Source organism: Bombus fervidus, chromosome 19, assembly GCF_041682495.2.
Source record: "Bombus fervidus isolate BK054 chromosome 19, iyBomFerv1, whole genome shotgun sequence".
Taxonomy (NCBI): domain Eukaryota; kingdom Metazoa; phylum Arthropoda; class Insecta; order Hymenoptera; family Apidae; genus Bombus; species Bombus fervidus.
The window spans coordinates 1,761,117-1,781,929 of NC_091535.2; the positions used below are offsets into that span (position 1 = coordinate 1,761,117).

The 20,813-nt window shown below is 41.4% G+C and overlaps 2 protein-coding genes across 6 annotated transcripts in view; both read left to right on the forward strand.

Annotated features, from left to right (window-relative positions):
- The window catches only part of Ubx (ultrabithorax), a 468,862-nt gene that overhangs the window by 22,384 nt on the left and 425,665 nt on the right, over nt 1-20,813 (forward strand). The gene's annotated exons all lie outside the window — the stretch shown is intronic.
- The window catches only part of Antp (homeotic protein antennapedia), a 327,690-nt gene continuing 323,460 nt past the window's right edge, over nt 16,584-20,813 (forward strand). The window contains exon 1 of the mRNA XM_072021335.1: nt 16,584-16,598. The gene's annotated coding sequence lies outside the window, so the exon portion shown is untranslated. The remainder of the gene's footprint in view (nt 16,599-20,813) is intronic.

The window sequence follows — 20,813 nt, forward strand, 5'->3', positions numbered from 1 at the left end:
AGCATTTTATCTAAATCTATAGATCACTCGGATCTTTCGCTCTTCTCGCGTCTTAAAGGTCGCAAAGTTGACTTTCACCGAGTCACCTTTGACGAACAATGTCGAATCCTTGTACGCTCGATATCGTTAAAGTTGCCCTATGTACGTACGTGAGACGCCCTATACAAACGATAATCCTTTATTGATTTCATCGAGTGATTTTCGTTCATAAAGGCTGGAACACGGCACGAGCGATTCGCTGCTCTCTCCCATCGACATAATCATTGCTCCAAACGCTGTCGAATTGTGAACGCCGAGAAGATTACTTGGGCCGGACAGGAACAGCTAATACGAGATCCCATCGCGCACTCCTGCCCCATTGCTTCTTCGATAACAATCATTTTTGCGGTTAAATGCGCCTGAAATTACTACACGAGCTGCGGTTTTTCGGACTAACTTTGTGTTCTCTTCGTACCAGCGCGTTCTTACGATCTTCGTCCTCTCGAAACTACCGTCAGACTCATCAATGTTCTTTCCTCGAACGTCGCGTGTAATACATCGCAAGACCAATGGTAAATGCTTGATTCGTCTAGACCGCGTTTTCTAGCCGCCAACGTAGCTCGTGTTCTCCGTTACGAAGCGTAGAAATTACAGAAACTTCAGGTTCTGCTCGATTAGCTGGCGGCAATTCTCTGATAAAAGCCAGTTGTCTGATCCAACGAAAAATCCTCGAGGTACGTAGGATAGGACGTGATTCCTTTTTTCTTTTCTTTTTTTTTTCATTTTCTCTCCTCCTCCCTTCCCACACTTTTGTCCTGATTCGTGATCGATAGCAATATCGAGATGAGACCCACTGAGAAGTAGGTAGTCTTACGTACGAGGTCACGTTCTTCGATTGCGAGCCACCGATCGGCCCGATCCGACCGACCGATTACAGATAATTTAATTCAGTCATCGTTTAATGATTATAGAGTGCCAGCGGCTTTGCCAACCTTTGCATTATCTCCGTGCAGTAAGCATGTGTATTCGACGTTTGGAAAATCGGCCGCGCGTTGCTTCGTTTGCGTGGAAACCGAATTCCTTTGCTCGTGGACAGGTGCCTTTAATACGTAGGACGAGAAGGAGAGAAAACGTTTACGGAGAATCGTGTAAATAGCAGGCAACCGAAGCTCATTCGCGCCGATTTTCTCTGGCCGGATCTGTGCGCTTGGTTTTCCCGGCGATTTCCGTTAAGTCGGTCGATTACGTTAATTCACGGCTGGGCATTTGCCGTTGGATAGACGCGTCTTATCGCGCAGATAATTTATGAAAATTCACTAACAGCTATGCAAAAATCGCCGTTTCGAGGAAATACGGCGGCCGGTCACGGAAAGCCGAGCGTTCGCGTGATTAGCAGGCTGCGATCCTCGGGGAAACGTTGTATTTGCTTGGATTCCCCACGATGGTTAGATCGGTCGAATTAACAGGCAGGTTGGTCCGCTAACGGTCCAGCACGGTTAGGTTTTGTATCACGATCGAGAATTCGGTACGTGCACGCACAATCATCCACGAGCGTTCTCGTTTCCTTTCCGAAACGAGCTACGAGCTTCTAGTTTTTGCTTTATAGGTTGATCGATTCCACCGTGGTATTTAACAGGCTTTAATCATTTTCTTAAAGACCTATGGAAATGGGAGCACCGTAATTTACACGGAGTTTACATCCACTCGGCTTGAGCCATTCTGGCGAGCTCGGCTCATTACTCGCGATTATTATTCGCGGTCATCGTCGTCCTCCTTGTCGTCGTCGAAATTGAGCGGGTTCGCGCGTAATTTACATAGCGCGCGAACAGCACGAAACGCGTGTACGCACAATTACATAATTTCGTTGCCGGTCAATGGACAAATTACAGGAGGCTCTTTCAACCATACACGTTACACTGTACATATATATGTCCGTACGTATGTTGTGTGCGAAATGCACCGGTGTCCTGGTCGCGCGGCAAAGAGCGTGGCAAGGGGAGCGCATCGATAAGCCCGCGAGCATCGAGGTCGACCGGCGAATGTTTGTTAGTTGGTCGACGACGTATAGGGCAAGACGGTTGTTCTATGGTAAAGGGACTATAGGCAGAGCGGGCGCGGGCATATCAACTCCTCTTGGTCGGGGGCCGTCTCATTACCCGTGCTCCGATGGTACCACGCTGCGAGCTCGCAAAGCCCCCCTATAGTCGGACTCGCATTATATTCGTATTCCAAGTATAGGTCCGTGTGTACGGTTTCGATAACCGGCAAACGACGCTCGTGCGACCATGCTCGAGCAGCCGGAAGGAACTCGTGTTCCACCGCTCGACCATCCCGTCGAAAATGCCTTTTTGCCAGTGATTTATCGTTAAATAGATTACATCGCTTTCATACCTGACCGTTCCCAGGGAAATTCAATCGACGTATCCGAGAATGTCTGAACGTTCTTGCCAAAGTCTTCGATTAGAAGTTGCTGCGGTTGCCCGCTTACACGGACAGTAAGAAATATCGTTTCGTAAAGATGGACATTTTGAACGTGCGTCGTTACGTGAACGTACAAATTGCTTGGAACGGTGGAATTCGTTCGGACGTATCGTCGTGAATATTGCAGGCTGCGAGGAACGGATAAAAACTGGACGTTTTTAGGCGCCCATAGGCAAAGCAGCAAAGGTAACGCACCCCGCGGTGGCCTTTGGTTTCTCCAACGAACGAAGGATGATGCATGGCGATACACGCGTATATCCCTCGGTTTGCCCCGTTGCTGCGCCCTCCCCTGCCCCCCTCGCTTCGTCCCAAGTCGTCCTCCTTTTCGCTCTGCTATCCGGCATCGGTGCGACTCCACCTTGGAACCTGGATCCTCGCAAGATCGACCCGCAGCCGTCGAAAAATAATAACGATGATAATAACGATGAAAATAAAACGGCGGAAGCAAAAAGGAACGGGGCATCTTTTTACGAAAGCAAAACTCTGACGTAGAAGGGGGGAAAAATAGAGGGAGGACTAGAGAGAAGAGGGACGATTTCTGTTGCATTCCTGCGACGGAAAGTTGCCGGACCACCCTGAACCGTACGGCTAGTGCGGCACCCATGGGGCTTTAACGCGGCTGCCATCCGTCTTTTATCGACTGCTTAGGTGTTTCGGATCCTTCGTTCCACACCGCTCCATCTTTTGGACGACGAAACGCCTTGCCCTTGCCTGCTCGATTTATCGATAATCCACCGTTGGATTTCCTACTCCTACGAACGAGAATCTACGCCAACGAGAAAATGAAAATAGTCCGCGTTATTTCTACGTGTATCTTGGTTGTATCGCGAGTGCAACGCGCTTACTCGGTAGTTTAGTCGCCGGGTTGCTTGCTTCCGCGCGATGCTCGTTTCTGACTCGCTTCGTTCGCGCAGATAAGCTTTAATATGCATTTTCCTCGGGCACGCGTGTGCCCGCAATCCCCCGCGCCAAGATAATGTGTTTTTTAAAACGTTACACCTCTTCTTTCGCATCTTCAACGAGAATGCCCCGCAGAGAGGATCGCGCAATCGAAGGAGAGGAGGCAAGGGCCTTGGACGTAGTCCAACTGACTTGGAACTATTCCAATTCCGCTATAATTTAGGGTTTATTTGGTTGACGTAAAGATGTCATTCGTCCGCGGCCGTTCGGACGGACTTCCGCTTGCGCCTCATTTTTACGATCGTCTGTCTGCTAATGCCAACGGTTCGATCCCAGCAAACGTGGAATCTTCTGTAGTACACGTTAAATTATATTTTATTTTTCTAGCGCATTTCGACGCAGAGTTCGTACGTGCAGGTTTATCGTTAGTGTGAGATGCTTGCGTTACGATACGTTCGAGAAGCATCGCGCTTTTCAACGATCTTTACATTTATCGGGGTACTCTGACAAAGTTGAAGAGTAAGCAAGCAAATATTAATAGATCTACGCGTCTAATCGACGTTTTAACGCGTTTCTTTATTTATTAGGCTGTCGGGAAAGTTGTTCGTTTCGTAAGACGACAACAGACGAACAAGAATCTCTGTTTTATATTATTTTATCGAATCAGGTACGATCAGGTGCAAAAAATTGCGTTTATTATTTCCTTACAAAATGGAGGAAACGTTTTTTGGACAACCAAATGTTTCTTACGCGGGTGACATCCTCTGGCACGGGAAAGGATCGATATAGATGAATAAATAATTATCGATTAATAGCAAGTTGCATTGCGGATGAGAATACGGGCAAATTACAACGCTTGTTTCTTAAATACGAGCAGGAGTTCGCAAAGGAAGTGGAGTAGATGGGCGAGTAAATTGGCATGTCTGCAGATACGATTAGATACAGCTACTAGATGCATAGTTAGTCCTGTATGGCGAACTTATGAATACATTTGGAGAAATAGAACCTAGCAAACCTGTTTCTCGAACCCGAACCTATCTGTTTCACCTGCTAAATATTACACAGCTACACGCACATACTGTACGTTCCGTGTATTTTTCTACCTGAAAATTAGCCAAGTCGAAAGGCGATGAAGTATTTTTAGCGTTAATCCAAAATTAAGCCAGCCTTTTAATTTCCAACAATTTGTGTAATTACTTTGAGAGCTGGGCAACGAAGATCTGCAATTAACGTTTTGCAAAAGTTCATGCAAACAGGCGAAAGAATATGATTTTCAGGTGTTAAACAAAGCGCTGCTAATTTACTTTTAGCGAGAAAATGCGAATATTACTCGTTTTTTGCTCGAAGTAACTATATATATGTCGGGTTATCGTTGGAGTTCGGGACGTGCAACGAATCTTCGTGCGAGTTGGACATCCTTGTCGTATACTATCGATGATTATTTATTGATACGAATGTGAGTATTGCAAGTAATGACGGCGATCGGATAATAGAGAAGTCGATGACAATGAGTTCAGGTCCACGGGATCACGAAGGCGATCTGATTCTGATGTCACTCAACGCACTGGTGTACGGTACTAGTCGAACTTGTTAGACCGAACCTCGGTCCAAGTGGAACTGCCTTTACATACTGCTCTCCGTACCTCTCTGTATCCCTCGGGTCAATTTCTGTTTTTCAGGAGAGCTATTTAATTCCTTCATACCTCCGTTAGGTACACGACCCTCCCGTGACCGTGGCTACGTTCAGCGACCCGTTATGTCACTTGTAGCCCGAGCCCACTGTCGTAAATCTCGGGCAAACATAATTGACTCGACTCATAAACAGCTATTTCTCAGTTTTATTGTTTAAGTGCGGCTGTAATAAAAAGTCTGGACCAAAGTATCGGGGACCTTGCCAAAGATTCCGAAAGAAAGGCCCCGGTGTCCTTTCATCTCCGACATATTTATATATAGCAAAGGACATTCCCAAAAAAGTGAATCTTACAGCTTCAGCTAGATGCTACAAGGAACATAAATAGAAATCTATTTATTAATTGCTTTTGTCGAAAAGAAAACTCTACGTCTGGTCTTTTCAGTTTTCTCAAGCCATCGACAGCGTACAGACAATAGACTGGGACATTTGTACAATTATACAGATTTTTTAATTTGTGACACAGATGTGCACAGTTTATAGATCATATTTTGATCTTCTTCCCGAGGAACATTTCTAATTTCATTGCCGGGTATCTACATGCAGAGGCAATGTACTACACATGGTAGTTGAACATGAGTTTAAATGTTAAGAAATAATGCAGCGCACTAGCCGCGAAAACGTTACTTTTGCGCTGAAAAGGACGAAGAAGCGACAAATTCCTTTCTTCTTTCTGTCACGCCACATTTCTGTTTTAAATTCCAATCGCAAAATCACCGTGCGACGAAATTAGGCCCCTTGTGCTAAAAAGCGGAGTTTATTCGCGGGAAATCGCACGTTACGATTTGTGAGAAAATTTGGAAGCCGATAAATCGGAAGTGACACGTAATTGGATCGATCATGATTCTTCCGTATAACAATGGTTTCTGCGTGCATCGAGGGATTTCAATTATGCATACATTCGTAGGTGAAGCCAATTTAGCAACGAAACGAAATGCGCTACGGTAACATTAGACGTTTAATTACGTTCGCTAGATATCGTGAGCCGAACGATGGAATCGCGTTAGTCGGTGTATCGAGACGTGTCAGCGATAAGAAAAAACAGAATCGCGCACAGATTCTTCATCGCCACGTATCTCGATCTACACACACGAATAAACTTACACAATGCGCACGGTTCTCTTTACCGATTCTTTTGCCTACGTTTAATTTACGCGTGTCGGTTCGCTTCGAAGGACATGAGCTTGAAAAAGAAATATCTTTCTATCTTACATGGAATAGAGGCGATATACGTAAGCTTGCATCGCATTTACATTCTAATACGTTTACTCTGGCGACCGGCAGCGCATCGTTCTTCCTCGCGAGATGGCTCACGTGACCAGAATATTTATTGCATTACGATCGCGAGATTTCGCTAATTACTGGACATTCGAACGCGTATCACGGTGTCGATCGCGTCTCGAACCTGTGCGCGTAATTAATGCCGACACTCGGTTAACGTTTATTAACGCTGGAATTTCAAACTACTCCCGGGAAATCCCTTTAACGAACACGGATCAACACCGCCACCTCGCTTCGCTGCGTTTCGGTCAAGCACAACGCCACAGAGTTACGTTTTCCATTAACTTTTCGCAGTTCGCGATGAGCTGTGCTTGTCGACACTTTGTCCGTAGTAAGGAAAATTATTTATCCGCGAACGGCAGACAGCTGGAATTATTTTTACGTACAATACGTACACGAAAGGAGAAGCATTTCCGTGGCGCGAAAGTAAAATCGATAAATTTTCCTAAACCGAGGTAATTTAAAACGTTTATCGGAAACCATGTTTGCAGCATTTGAAGCGAAAGGCAGTTAAAGCCGCTAGAAGCCATATCTTGCGAAAACTCATCCAACTATGCTTTTATAACGATATTAAGACGATTTAAATTTTAAACAAAGTTGAACAAACGTTGGGGATCTTGCCAAACGTTTTCGAAAGAAAGACCCCGACGGTTTTTCATCTCCGACGGACATAAATGTAGCGACTGAGAGAAGTCAGTGCGAGTTTGAGAATATTTACCGTTTGGTTATCGAGTGAATTAATTAGCGTTCGTCCATCGAAGGGTCAGTTATCGTTTTGTCTATCGAAGAGTCAGTTATCATTCTGTCTATCGAGGTATTAGTTATCATATGTCTATCGAAGAGTCATCACCCGTCAAACGAAGAATTTCATATCCGTCGGTCAATTGTCGATATCGAGATCGAGTAAGATTTCAATAAACCATTTTATATTGATAATCTACTTTCGCGCGACTTTAATCCTCTGCCGTGCCAGTATTCCCGCGCATAGCAGGTTGCTCGAAAGTGGAGCTTATTGCCAGTTGCATTAACGCTAGAACTACCGGCATTTGAGACGTAGCTGTCTCTACCAAAGCCAATCGAAATGACTGGTCTTTAAAAAATACGTAATAGTAGAATATTTTTATATTTATCGATCTGTTATTATCCTACAAAAGAAACTCCATGTTCTGAGATCATAGAAACTATATAATAATAACAATATGTACAATAATGAAGAATATTCAGTAGCAAAATCTTTGGTAACAAGAATATTAAAATAAATTTCCATTGGTAAATATAAGAAATATAATATAATAATATAACAACAAGCGTAATAAGCGTAATAGAATAAATAAAATACGAATATAACTTAAATTATCAGGCACAAAATTTATCATTCGTCACATTTCTTACAAACGTGAACTTTCCTCTGCGTGCACTTTCCGCGTGCATATTTTTTACAAAGATCGCAAACGGTGGTGGCCTTATTATTATTACAGTACCCTGTCCGACACCATTTGCGCGAATAAGCCGAGTTCTTCGACGTGCTTTGCATCTCGGACGCTCTTTGCTCTATCCGCGATTTTTCATTGTCAGCGGCGAGTTCGTCCGCTAATTGAAACATAAAATCTTTTCTGGGCATCTGCTCATCCGTGGTTTCCTTATATAAAACCCAGGCATTTGTGCCAGCTAAATCTAAAATATTAAAAAATACTCGAAGTGGCCGTCTTCTTGATTCCGACTTCACGCTATATCTTTTTGCCATTCGGTCCGCTACATCTATCCCAAATTTTGTTTTATTATAAAACTCGACCGTTTCGGATAGGCCCTTTTCACTTTTTCCTAAACAAGGGACAAAACTCAAGTTTATTAGCTATCCCTGGAAAAGTGATTGCATTACTGCAGAGTAAAAATGTAACGTAAAGTAGGAATTTTAAAATAAAGTTCAAACCAATCGTTTTGACCGGCGTGGTAGTTCTAGCGTTAACCTACTCGTCGGCGACGAATAAAATAAATAAAGACGCTTAAATAAAAATGTCGAAATTTCATATGCAAAGTAATGGAAATATCGAAGTAAGAAATCGAGGATATTGAAATTAAGCGAAACCTTGCTCGACCATTACAATGGTGTTTCCTTCGCATCGCGAAGGAACTCGCAAGCACCAGGATGGTCGAAGGAGGAAGAAAGAGGAAGAGAGACACGGTGGTCGAGGCGGTCGATTGATTCCTCAAAAGCAGAGCGCAGAAGGCACAGAGCACATACACCTCGTGTTCGCGTGGAACGAAAATGCTCGGGTCACGTGACAGAGCCACGAACACGTGTGTATGCATACGTGAAGCGTACGGCCGGTAGGTAGTAACCCAACGACACGCGATCGCTGCCCAAGCCCTTAGGGTATAAATTATTGCGATTTCTTTCGAGTAACCCTTGTTTATAAGGGTGCGTCGGCCGATCGACCGGCAGATATGTCGTGACATCAAAGGGACTCGCCATGCTCTTCTTCTGCGTCGTGTTTGTGTCCGCCTTTAACCGGATCTCGATGGACGAAGAAGCGTCTTCGTGTCGTTCTGTCACCGGCTTTTGACGCCGAACATACATCGCTGCGAGGAATGTGCAAATTCCACGTCGAATTATCGCGATAGCGGGTGACGGTGTCGTCGTCGCTGTTGGCCATCCCCGTGGCCACGGTGGCATCGTTTAACCCCGGCCAACTGCAACTCGGAAATATTTCACCGGGACACGACGGCGACCTTCTCTTTTTTGATGGGATGGCCGGACCGCGCCTTTTCGATTTATGGCCGCATTAAGCCAGTCGAGATTTAGAACGATAAATACGCCGGACAAACTATCGTTACAGCCAGCGCGACTCGTCTAACGTATGCCACGTTTCCTTCTGCCACTCGATTCCTAGCATCGATTTCAGTTTGACGTTTCGATTCTCTTCTTTTTTTTTCTCTCTCTCTTTTTCCTGTTTCTGGTTATAGTTGGTTGATCGGTGAACTCGTGGCAGAGGGAACGGTAGATAAAAGCGACGTGCTCGAGGGGAAAGTGTTTTATTGTTTATCACGTGAATTAAACGAGCGTAGGGGATTCGTAGTTGTACGTAATTTTGTTTGAATTATTCATAAATACGAATTGACCCTGTTTTTAACGAAGAAGCAACAGACGCGTAAAGCCTGTGTGTGTAACAGCGAACTCGGGAAGATGTTTCAGCCGGAAGGCTGCGCGGTTCGTTCGAATCCGCGGATGTATAATTTGAAAGGATGGCATGCGCCGACAGCCGGCAAATTTGAACGGGTCGCGTTCGAGGAACGCCGATGTCTCTGGGAAGAAGAAGGGAACGGAGACGGTTGAAAAGCTGTGGCTGGCACGGGAGAAAAGCTGCAGGCCCAGTTCGGGCCCGTGCACATAGCACGCGTGGTATTCGCAGAGGGCATTAGAGAAGAGAAGGTACTCGCCAGATGGCACGGTACAATGAGTGGCGTATTATTTATTGCATTTAAATGAACTCTCGCCGTGTAATTGCGGTATGATGCATTCGGATGATTTGCGAGCCATCCATAGGGCCGCCTTCGATGCGTAACCCACCTCTCACCCTCGTTCGTCTTTCCTCTTCGTCCTTCTTCTTCGTCTTCCACTTCCTCCACCCTGTCTGCTCTTCTTCTTCTTTTAAACGACGGGTGGAGAAGTGATTTCAGGTATACAGGGAGCATCGGAGGCGAGGTACGCGCAGTTCTTTTTCTTCGCGCTCGTGCGCCTATCGTTAGCCGTAATGGCAAGTTATTACCGACGATGTCGTCGGGATGGCCGCGACGCGTTGTTGTTTACCCTCGGGTAGCGTCGATTCCCGACGAAACGCCGTTAATCGATCCTGGGATTAATGGGACCGATACCGTTTGGGTGGCGCCGTTTGAATCCCGACACAGGTGTTAAACTTTTACGAGCAACTGAAAAATGTCTCTGTTCCGTAAATCACTTTAATTGTCGCGCGCGTGGCCATTGTTGTGTGTACAGAGTTTGCCATCGTGGCTGCATTCGTTGCGGCGTTAGTGACGGTTTCTTGTGCAGGTGTTATAAAAAAAAAAGAAAAAGATAGTGGAGAAAGGATATTATCGTGTTCGATTCTTTTTCAACGGAATAGACAACACTGAAAGACAACGCGTAGGCGATAGGTGGTAGATGCCCAGATTCGGAGACGTTGTTTTGCATATCAACTGGATGAATTTCGCTTATCAGAATTATAGGGTTCGCCTGGCAATTTTGTTTGTATTATGATGCATTGCGCGAAATGTCAAACGAAACGCCCATCGCCACCGCGAGTAGGACGGCGGAGGATAAAAGGTGCAAAGACTCGTGGCTCGATAGAGGCTGACTCCCGCAGTTAATTGCTACTTTTCGTCGGCTGCTTCGTACGTTTCGATAGGTTTTCAATAAGGCGCGAACTGTCAAGGAATGTAGCGTGGAATATAAGACGTAGGAAATTTCTAAAAGTATATCTGGCCGTAAACGAAGGAACAATAAACATTGCAATCATCTTCGATCCCTATCCTCCACAATAATAATATTTGAAATAATTTCAATCGTTCTAACTTAATGCCAACTCCTTGAAATAAAGAAATATATTTTAACAACATTTTACACCCACTCCAATATCATTTTGTTGAGGTTGACTGATAGAGGAACGAGTGGATGAATTTGGAGTAGAAAATATATTGAAATAAGTAGAGGTGCAGGTGTAGTGTATGCTGATCCTGATCCTGATCCTCGCTCTTTCGATGTTACGATACAAGAAAATGTGATAGGAAGCACGTTCGTGTGTTTGTAGCAAAGGACATTACCAAGAAGTTAATCTTGGTGTGTAGCTGTTGCTGAAGGCTACAAGAAACAGCAATAGAAATCTACTTATAGTTGTTTTGTTTGTAGACCTTGTAGCCCAAAACGACATTTATATTCAAGGCCACAATAATTTGCACCTCTACTTATTTTGAATATTTTCACTGAATTCTATTCTCTTCGTAACAGTGATGTCCAGGAAGATGTAGAGATTTTCTTGAAATTCACAAAATTTGATTTGATCTAACCCTTTGCACTTCTATGTCGAGTTTGACTCGATATTTGTTCAGTCTGCGCCTTTTTTCGTGAAACGCGCGAAAGAAAAGCAGGATTGCAACCTGGAAATTGTTTCAAGATATATCATACGCTTAAAGATTAGAAAATACAGCAATAGTGTGAATAAAAATTTGTTTCTTTCTTTATTTATTTAAATTTTCTTATTTTTTAGTTGAAGTAAATTTCAAATAAAACACTTGAAAGCGTTGGAAGCTGTTAGCAACAAAATTGAAATAAAATTTCCAGTGCAAAGGGTTAAAAAGAATTTCGCAATAGAATTATTTTCCGCGTTATCGGTTCCCCTAAATTATTTAAATAATAAATAGGAAACATAGTAATAAATAGGTATAATGGAAAAATGTAATTACCGAAAATAAATAAAAATTTCAAATAAAACACTTAAAAGCGTTGGAAGCTGTTAGCAACAAAATTTAAATAAAATTCCCAGTGCAAAGGGTTAAAAAGAATTTCGCAATAGAATTATTTATAATAATAAATAGGAAACATAGTAATAAATAGGTATAATGGAAAAATGTAATTACCGAAAATAAATAAAAATTTCAAATAAAACACTTAAAAGTGTTGGAAGCTATTAGCAACAAAATAGAAATAAAATTCCCAGTGCAAAAGGTTAAAAATAATTTCGCAATAAAATTATTTTTCACGTTATGGTTTGCTCTAAATTATTTGAATAATAAATATGAAACAATTTATTACTATAAATAGGTATAATTGAAAAATTTAATTATCAAAAATAAATTAAAATTGCAAATAAAACACTTAAAAGTGTTGGAAGCTGTTAGCAACAAAATTTAAATAAAATTCCCAGTGCAAAGGGTTAAAAAGAATTTCGCAATAGAATTATTTATAATAATAAATAGGAAACATAGTAATAAATAGGTATAATGGAAAAATGTAATTACCGAAAATAAATAAAAATTTCAAATAAAACACTTAAAAGTGTTGGAAGCTGTTAGCAACAAAATTTAAATAAAATTCCAGTGCAAAGGGTTAAAAAGAATTTCGCAATAGAATTATTTATAATAATAAATAGGAAACATAGTAATAAATAGGTATAATGGAAAAATGTAATTACCAAGAATAAATTAAAATTTCAAATAAAACACTTAAAAGTGTTGGAAGCTATTAGCAACAAAATAGAAATAAAATTCCCAGTGCAAAAGGTTAAAAATAATTTCGCAATAAAATTATTTTTCACGTTATGGTTTGCTCTAAATTATTTGAATAATAAATATGAAACAATTTATTACTATAAATAGGTATAATTGAAAAATTTAATTATCAAAAATAAATTAAAATTGCAAATAAAACACTTAAAAGTGTTGGAAGCTGTTAGCAACAAAATTTAAATAAAATTCCCAGTGCAAAGGGTTAAAAAGAATTTCGCAATAGAATTATTTATAATAATAAATAGGAAACATAGTAATAAATAGATATAATGGAAAAATGTAATTACCGAAAATAAATAAAAATTTCAAATAAAACACTTAAAAGTGTTGGAAGCTGTTAGCAACAAAATAGAAATAAAATTCCCAGTGCAAAAGGTTAAAAATAATTTCGCAATAAAATTATTTTTCACGTTATGGTTTGCTCTAAATTATTTGAATAATAAATATGAAACAATTTATTACTATAAATAGGTATAATTGAAAAATTTAATTATCAAAAATAAATTAAAATTGCAAATAAAACACTTAAAAGCGTTGGAAGCTGTTAGCAACAAAATTTAAATAAAATTCCCAGTGCAAAGGGTTAATAATTTTATAATAAATAATAAATAATAAAATAATAAAATAATAATAAAAATAGAACATAATCAGAAAGAAACGCTTGATACCATCGATCGAAACGAACAAGGGAAATAAATCCGAGCGTGAAATAATCGACGCGATCTCTGCTTTGGATTGACGATGCTGACCCCGTGTGACGCGCCTTCAAACTACCCAAAATCTGACGGCCGCGAATGTTTTTAAATTTGCCCCGAGCCAGCATGAACGCGAGCGAGCGATTTATCTCCGCGGCACGGTCCCTTCGGTATGAACGCGGTTGGTCGCGCGCGAACGTTAATTGCGTGACAGAAAATCCCGAGGAGAAAGTCGTTGAAATGATTCGCGGTCCTGATATTCCGGTGAAATCCGCGGAGGAAGACAAGGACTGGCCAGTGGAAGGATGCGGCTGATCCGCCGACGCGATCTCGAGTTGCTGCTCGTGTCTGAACCTTTTCTCTCCTGTTCCACGGCTTCGTGGATATTCCAGAGAAATCTCGAAGCATTTCGTATTTTACGTAATTTGTCTCACGAACATGCCGGTCAGTCGAAGAAAATTGTAAAGCTGAGAGGAAATATAAAGATCGGGTAGAAGCGGAGGTTAACCGTTCGTAAAGGGGTGGTTAACCTGTTTCGTTTCGTTCCTCTACCTTCCTTTATAGCATTCTTTTACGTCGAAATATAATTTCATCGAAACATTTCAAAATAAATAGCACGTTAGTTACAAAAATATATCTTTAGCATCTTATTGAGAACCGAATCGTTCGATATAAAGTGTCGAATTGTGGACATAACCTCAATTCCTTCACGGACATCTAGAAATTTTAGATGGCGGATAAACGAATTACAATTGTCGTATTACCGACAGATATTCATATTCATAACAAGATGGCGTAATTTTTGGAATAGTTTGTATTTTCGTAGGCGTTTAAAGAGGAAGCAAAACCGTTGCTATGCCAACGAATGTTCAAGAGAAAGAGAATCATAGATAGCCGTGTGCATAGAAGCGTCAACGCGATCGCGATTAGATAAACACTCACGGTCTAAGACAAACAAGCTACCTAGATGGGAGTCTCGACTGGAATAATTGCTACATAGGGAGAAAACGAAAGTGGAATTGCGAGACACAGATAGACATCGGTAGCATCGGCCAGAAGGAAGAAAATGAAATCGACACGGGTATTATTCGAACCGGTAGTTAAAGGTGCGGAAGGTCAGGAACGAGGGCGAGGACCTTGATTCGGGTGGATCGGAATAGTCCGCTAGAATTTCGATTCAACCTTGAAGGTCGGTACACGAAGGAGAAGACGCGGCGACCAGCTGGAATGGCGAACGTTCGAAACGACGATGGCGATAGAAGAAGAAGCGGATTCGAACGCTAGAGAGAGCCGAGCGGTCGAAAAAGATGCGATCGTTTTTGGTGGGGAGGAGGCCGTGGACGAAGCAACGAGAAGGAAAAGAAGGAAGGGTGGACAGAAGAGTGAGAGAGAGAGAGAGAGAGAAGGAGCACGTGGGTGGATAGAGGAGAGAATTAGTGTGTTGTGGATGGAGTTTGGTATGCGTGAGAGCTCTGGCCGAGCGGATAGCCGGCGTCACGCCACGCGGGCCCACGAAAAATTATGGTTACTGCCGCCGGTGAACGGGGAAGGGCAGCCAACTAAAAATAATATTACATTTTACAGACAGCCTAATTTCGTCGCAAGGTGGTGGGCCTCCGCGAGAACGGCAGTTTGTTATCGGCGGCCGCTTTCACGAGCCCACCGATCGCCGTTAACAACATCCGCTAACCCGATTCTAGCTACCGTAATCGACCACCGGAAGACGTTCGAAGAATCTCGCGGCAGCCCTCTTGCGTGATAGAATGAGTTTCGTAATGGTCGATCGACGCAAGCGAAAATCGTCCGACTGTCCCCTTTCTCCTCCGCCTATTCTCTTAACCGTGTTTCTTAAATGGCTGACGCTCGGAAAGAATGACGAGTTTAGCTAGGAAACGCGATAATTTCGACTATAGAGATTCCGTGTGTTGATCGCTCGACTTTTAAAGAGCATTCCTTTGTTCCGAGCGTTTCAGATTCGTTCCCGCGTACCGATGAACGTTCATAGGAGGAATTCTATACGTTCGTTGTAAATTCGTCGCATAGCCTTTTGCGTTAATAAATTAACTCGATTTGTATATATCTTACTTGTTTACTTTTATACCCAAATTCCAAGCAACGACTTCGTATTGCATCTTTAGAAAAATCCATATATACCGAGTATGAGTTTAGCGATGTTATAATGCTTGAAAATTTCGTCCGGCACAATTAGAGAATTTGGCAAACCAGAGGCACGTTCTAACCGTACCCGAGAAACGAACGGCACGTGGCTACTGGTTGTCAGCCGCGAAGGGCTCTCCACGACGCTCTCTACGAGCGGCGAAGGATCTCGGGTGTGGCATAAAGATGCGAACGCCATCTTTCGACCAAGTACCGCAACTGCGCGAGCTTAAATGTCGCGGCACGTTCGTCGGTAACGTAGCTCGCCTCGGTTACCCCACCCATGTCGAGAACAAAGAGCGAAAAGAGGCGAAAGATCGGGATGCGCAATAGTCACGGCGTTTCTGTAAACAATCGAGAATCGCTTAATTTTCATTTTCAAGCGGTGCTCGACCGGAAGATTTAACGGGCTCGATACGAAATCCTCGGAAATTTGTGGCAACGTTATACGACGCGTTTGACGCGCTCTTCGTCAAGCTATAAAATTACTTCGCGCGCAATCGCTCGCATCGTGAATGCTATCGCTGTAACACAGTATTTGAAAACGGGGGCAAAATGCCTGCGCTCTTTCGTCCACGTTCTCGCGCGTTTCAAATTTCTTTTTCCAAGTTAGATATCGTAAAACAATCGCTCGATCGAACGTAAGATTTTCGTAAGAATTTAACGAGCTACACTCTTAATGGGAATTATTATAATAATATAATAATTACATAAAACATTTTTATAAATAAAAATATTATTGAACATGTTCAAGAGGAGTTAGAAATTCTTACGATTCTATTCCGCTTAGCAAACTACTTCAAATATTACTTAACCAAATTTCAACAAATTTAAAGCCGCTTATCTCAAAGATACTACGCTCCTACGACTTCAATCTCGCTACTCCTATCTCTCACAAGCAACGCATAAAACAATTATCTATAATCTCACAAAAAAAAAAAAAAAAAATTTTTCAATTCAAAGATCATACGAATTCCACCAAGTCGAGAATCGCCTCTTAGCCCAGCACCATATTCCTAGGATTTCACTTTTTCTGTTTACACTGTTCGCCTCTGTCTCTCGTCTGGTAGATCAGGTTGCTCTATTTCTAGGAAACAGATGCAGCTGACTATGGGACCCCGAGGAAGAAAGTAGGGGTCGGGCCAGGCCATTATGGTGGCTGGTAACGGGGTCATCATAGCGAGTAGCAGAAAAATTTGGGACAGGGGGCTGGTCCTTCGTTCGTGGGAAACACCCTTGCGGCCATAGCCGATGGCAGTATGGCTCCTTTCTTTTTCGGGTGTGTTGTTTTTCGGGTGTGCGGCCTCCGTGTATTCACTGGCTGGCGCAACTCACACAGAATCGTGGCCTTGGTAGAAAAGATGATAGCTCTAGGTTGCAGGATGAGAATGTAGGCACACGGAAAGGAACGGAACGGGGAACCGTTGGAATTCGAGAGAGGTGAGAGAGGAGAGGTAGTCGCGCCTTGCCACGCGAGGAATCGACACGGCGCTTCGTTAGGTGGCTTGTTTTGCCTCGGTTGGCCACGACATCAGATTTATACCCGTACATGTTAAGTGGTGTGATCGACTATCGCGAGCGTTCCATTAGTAAGGTTCAACGGTCGTCATGCGACTCTCGGTCGCGATTACCGAGCGCGTTCGTTACAGCGGATCTTGGGGCCGCATCCGCGCCACGTCTCCTTCGCCCGGCTTCCACAACGTATCCTCTTCATTCATGAGCTGTTATTTACGAGTGAGCCGCGTTTCACAGTTCGACGGCATGGAAGCTCTCGAACGATCGAACTAATTAGAGGATCGTGCGTTTCAGTGACTCTCTGTGCATCTATGAGGTATTCCGGATTTTATAGTGTGCTGCATGCATCAGCGGATTATCTTACCTTGTCCGAAATGTTTCTTTCGTTTTATGAGGAAATGATAGACGTACAATGGTTTTTCTATTATGCACGAACATAATAATACAAATAGAAGAAAATAATATAATATAAAAGAGAAATTGTTCATCTATTATACTCTAAGTGTGCAAGGAATACTTTGATTTTGCATATTTTATTTATAACTGTACTAAGAAATTAATTGTTTAAATGAAGGAATTTCCTTATTTATTTTTTTCTATCAGTTTCTAGTAGTTTGTTTTATACTGGTTTATTGAATTATTCAGGAATAGAATAATAGAAATGGATCACACCTAATTCGATAAAATAATATAAGAGAGAAATTGTTCATCTATTATCACCTTATGAAACGAAAGAAACTTTTCGGACGACCTAAAACGTATAGTCCACAGCTTTGAATTTCGTTGCAAGGAGATATTCTGGTCGTTGAAGGGTTGTATTAGGTAAAATGACGGGGTTTGTGATCGCTGTTTCTCCTTAAACGTTGAAATTTAGAAATTCGATAGTAAATACTTGATTTACGTCTAAGAGTTTCACTACAAAGCTTTTAATTTGACGAACATGGTGTAACTTAATATATTAGGTTGTCCGAAATGTTTCTTTCGTTTTGTAAGGAAATAACAGACGCGCAATGTCTTTTCTTTTACATTAATTTATTAAATTATGCAGTGACGTAATAATAGAAATAGAACAAAATAATATAACAGAGAAATTGTTGCTCGTCAATTATACTCTAAGTGTGCAAGGAATACTTTGATTCTGCATGCTTTATTTATAACTACACTAAGAAATTAATTGTTTAAATGAAGGAATTTCCTTATTTATTTTTTTCTATCAATTTCTAGTAGTTTGTTTTATACTGGTTTATTATTATATAGAAATGGATCACACCTAATTCGATAAAATAATATAAAACAGAAATTGTTCGTCTGTTATCACCTTATGAAACGAAAGAAACTTTTCGGACAACCTGATGTATATGAATAAGTGAATAACCAGTTTCAAATATACAAAATGAAAAATGAACTTGTATTGTTCCAGTTACGTATAGCAGTATAATTATATTGCAACATGTGCTTACAACGAATATTCCTAAGTGAGTGAAACTGTTGCAACACTTTAACGAACATATGTGCGACGTACGTGTGACGTACGAAAGAAACATGTAGCACGTACAATATACACATCAAAGATTTTTATGATAAATATCGAAGTACTTTCGTCATTGCATGTATCAGGTTGTCCGAAAAGTATCTTTCCTTCGCAAACGTGTTTTTCGCAACAGTGCACCTTCGTGCAAACGTGAAATCACAAATGATAGACGCACAATGTTTTTTCTTTTAAGTAATCCTTTTAGTAATAGGAATAGAACGAAGTGCATCATACCTGATTCAATAAAATAATACAAAACAGAAATTGTTCGTCTGTTATGGCCTTATGAAATGAAAGAAACTTTTTCGACAACCTAATGTATATGAGTAAGTGAATAACTAGTTTCAAATGTACTTGTATTATTCCAGTTACATGTAGCAGTATAATTATATTGCAACATGTGCTTATAACGAATATTCCTAAGTGAGTGAAGCTGTTGCAACGCTTTAACGAACATATGTGTGACGTACGTGTGACGTACGAAAGAAACATGTAGCACGTACAACATACACATCAAAGATTTTTATGATAAATATCGAAGTACTTTCGTCATTGCTTGTATCAGGTTGTCCGAAAAGTATCTTTCCCTCGCAAACGTGTTTTTCGCAACAGTGCACCTTCGTGCAAACGTGAAATCACAAATGATAGACGCACAATGTTTTTTCTTTTAAGTAATCCTTTTAGTAATAGGAATAGAACGAAGTGCATCATACCTGATTCAATAAAATAATACAAAACAGAAATTGTTCGTCTGTTATGGCCTTATGAAATGAAAGAAACTTTTTCGACAACCTAATGTATATGAGTAAGTGAATAACTAGTTTCAAATGTACTTGTATTATTCCAGTTACATATAGCAGTATAATTATGTTGCAACATGTGCTAACAACGAATATTCCTGAATGAGTGAAACTGTTGCAACACTTTAACGAATATATGTGTGACGTACGAAAGAAACATGTAGCACGTACAATATACACATCAAAGATTTTTATGATAAATATCGAAGTACTTTCGTCATTGCTTGTATCAGGTTGTCCGAAAAGTATCTTTCCTTCGCAAACGTGTTTTTCGCAACAGTGCACCTTCGTGCAAACGTGAAATCACAAATAATAGACGCACAATGTTTTTTCTTTTAAGTAATCCTTTTAGTAATAGAAATGGGTCACATTTAATTCAATAAAATAACATAAAACAGAAATTGTTTATTAACACCTTATAAAACGAAAGGAACTTTTCGGACGATCTGAAACGTATAGTCCACAGCGTTGAATTTCGTTGCAAAAGGATATTCTAATTGTTGAAGGGCTGTATATTAGATAAAATGATGGGATTTGACACCACTGTTTCTCTTTAAACGTTGAAATTTAGAAATTCGATAGCAAGTACTTGAATTTGAAAATTTACGTCTAAGAGTTTCACTACAAAGTGTTTAATTTGACGAACACGGTGTAACTTAATATACATAGTTCGAGTAAATCATGGCTTTGCCTTTGAACTGCAAATAGGATACGCTAGAGGCGTTTTACCATTGACCGAAAATTGCAAGCTGGCGAAAAGATGGGCGAATTAGCGGCATAGTAAATCGGGGGGAAAAAACGGAGACAATGATTGGTATGCAAAAAGCAATTGATAACCGTGGCGTTATCAAAGGTTAATTGAGATGATCACTCGCCTGGGAGGTCCGTTATCTAGTCCCAGTGCCCACCTTCGTTTGCTTTACGAACACGCTAACTAACTAACCGGCATTTACATTGCTAATTGCACGGCCATGTGAGTGTAATGGTGGCTAACGTGGACAATGCTTCAAGGGAATTAAACCCTCCCTTTAGGTGCACGAACGAACGAACGAACGAACGAACGAGCTTAGCGTTTTCCATTCGGAACCAACCGTTCGCCATTGCTACAGATCGACTTCTCTGCATTTTTAAGACTGTCCTGACAAACTTCCGCCCAACATAGACGGAAAAACTGGAAGGATGAAGTTGGTAAATTCGTCGTACGCACGAATCACACGTTTCTGTTGTTTTATATCGGTTCGATGGGAACGTAATCTGTGCTCGATGCGACGGACTATCGGAAATAGCGTGTGGCTTTATTTTTAAGATCGTCGCTCGATATTCCGTAACTTTCGATTCGTATCGCGCGACTATTCTCTCTTTCTCTTTCTCCACATTTCTGTCTTTCTCTGTCCCTTTCACGCGATATCGAAATGCCATTGAACATGGCAAGCCATGTAAAGGAAGAAGCTACTGGATCGTGGGACGAGCAGCAGATAGCTTTTGAATCGCGAGATTTGAAATGG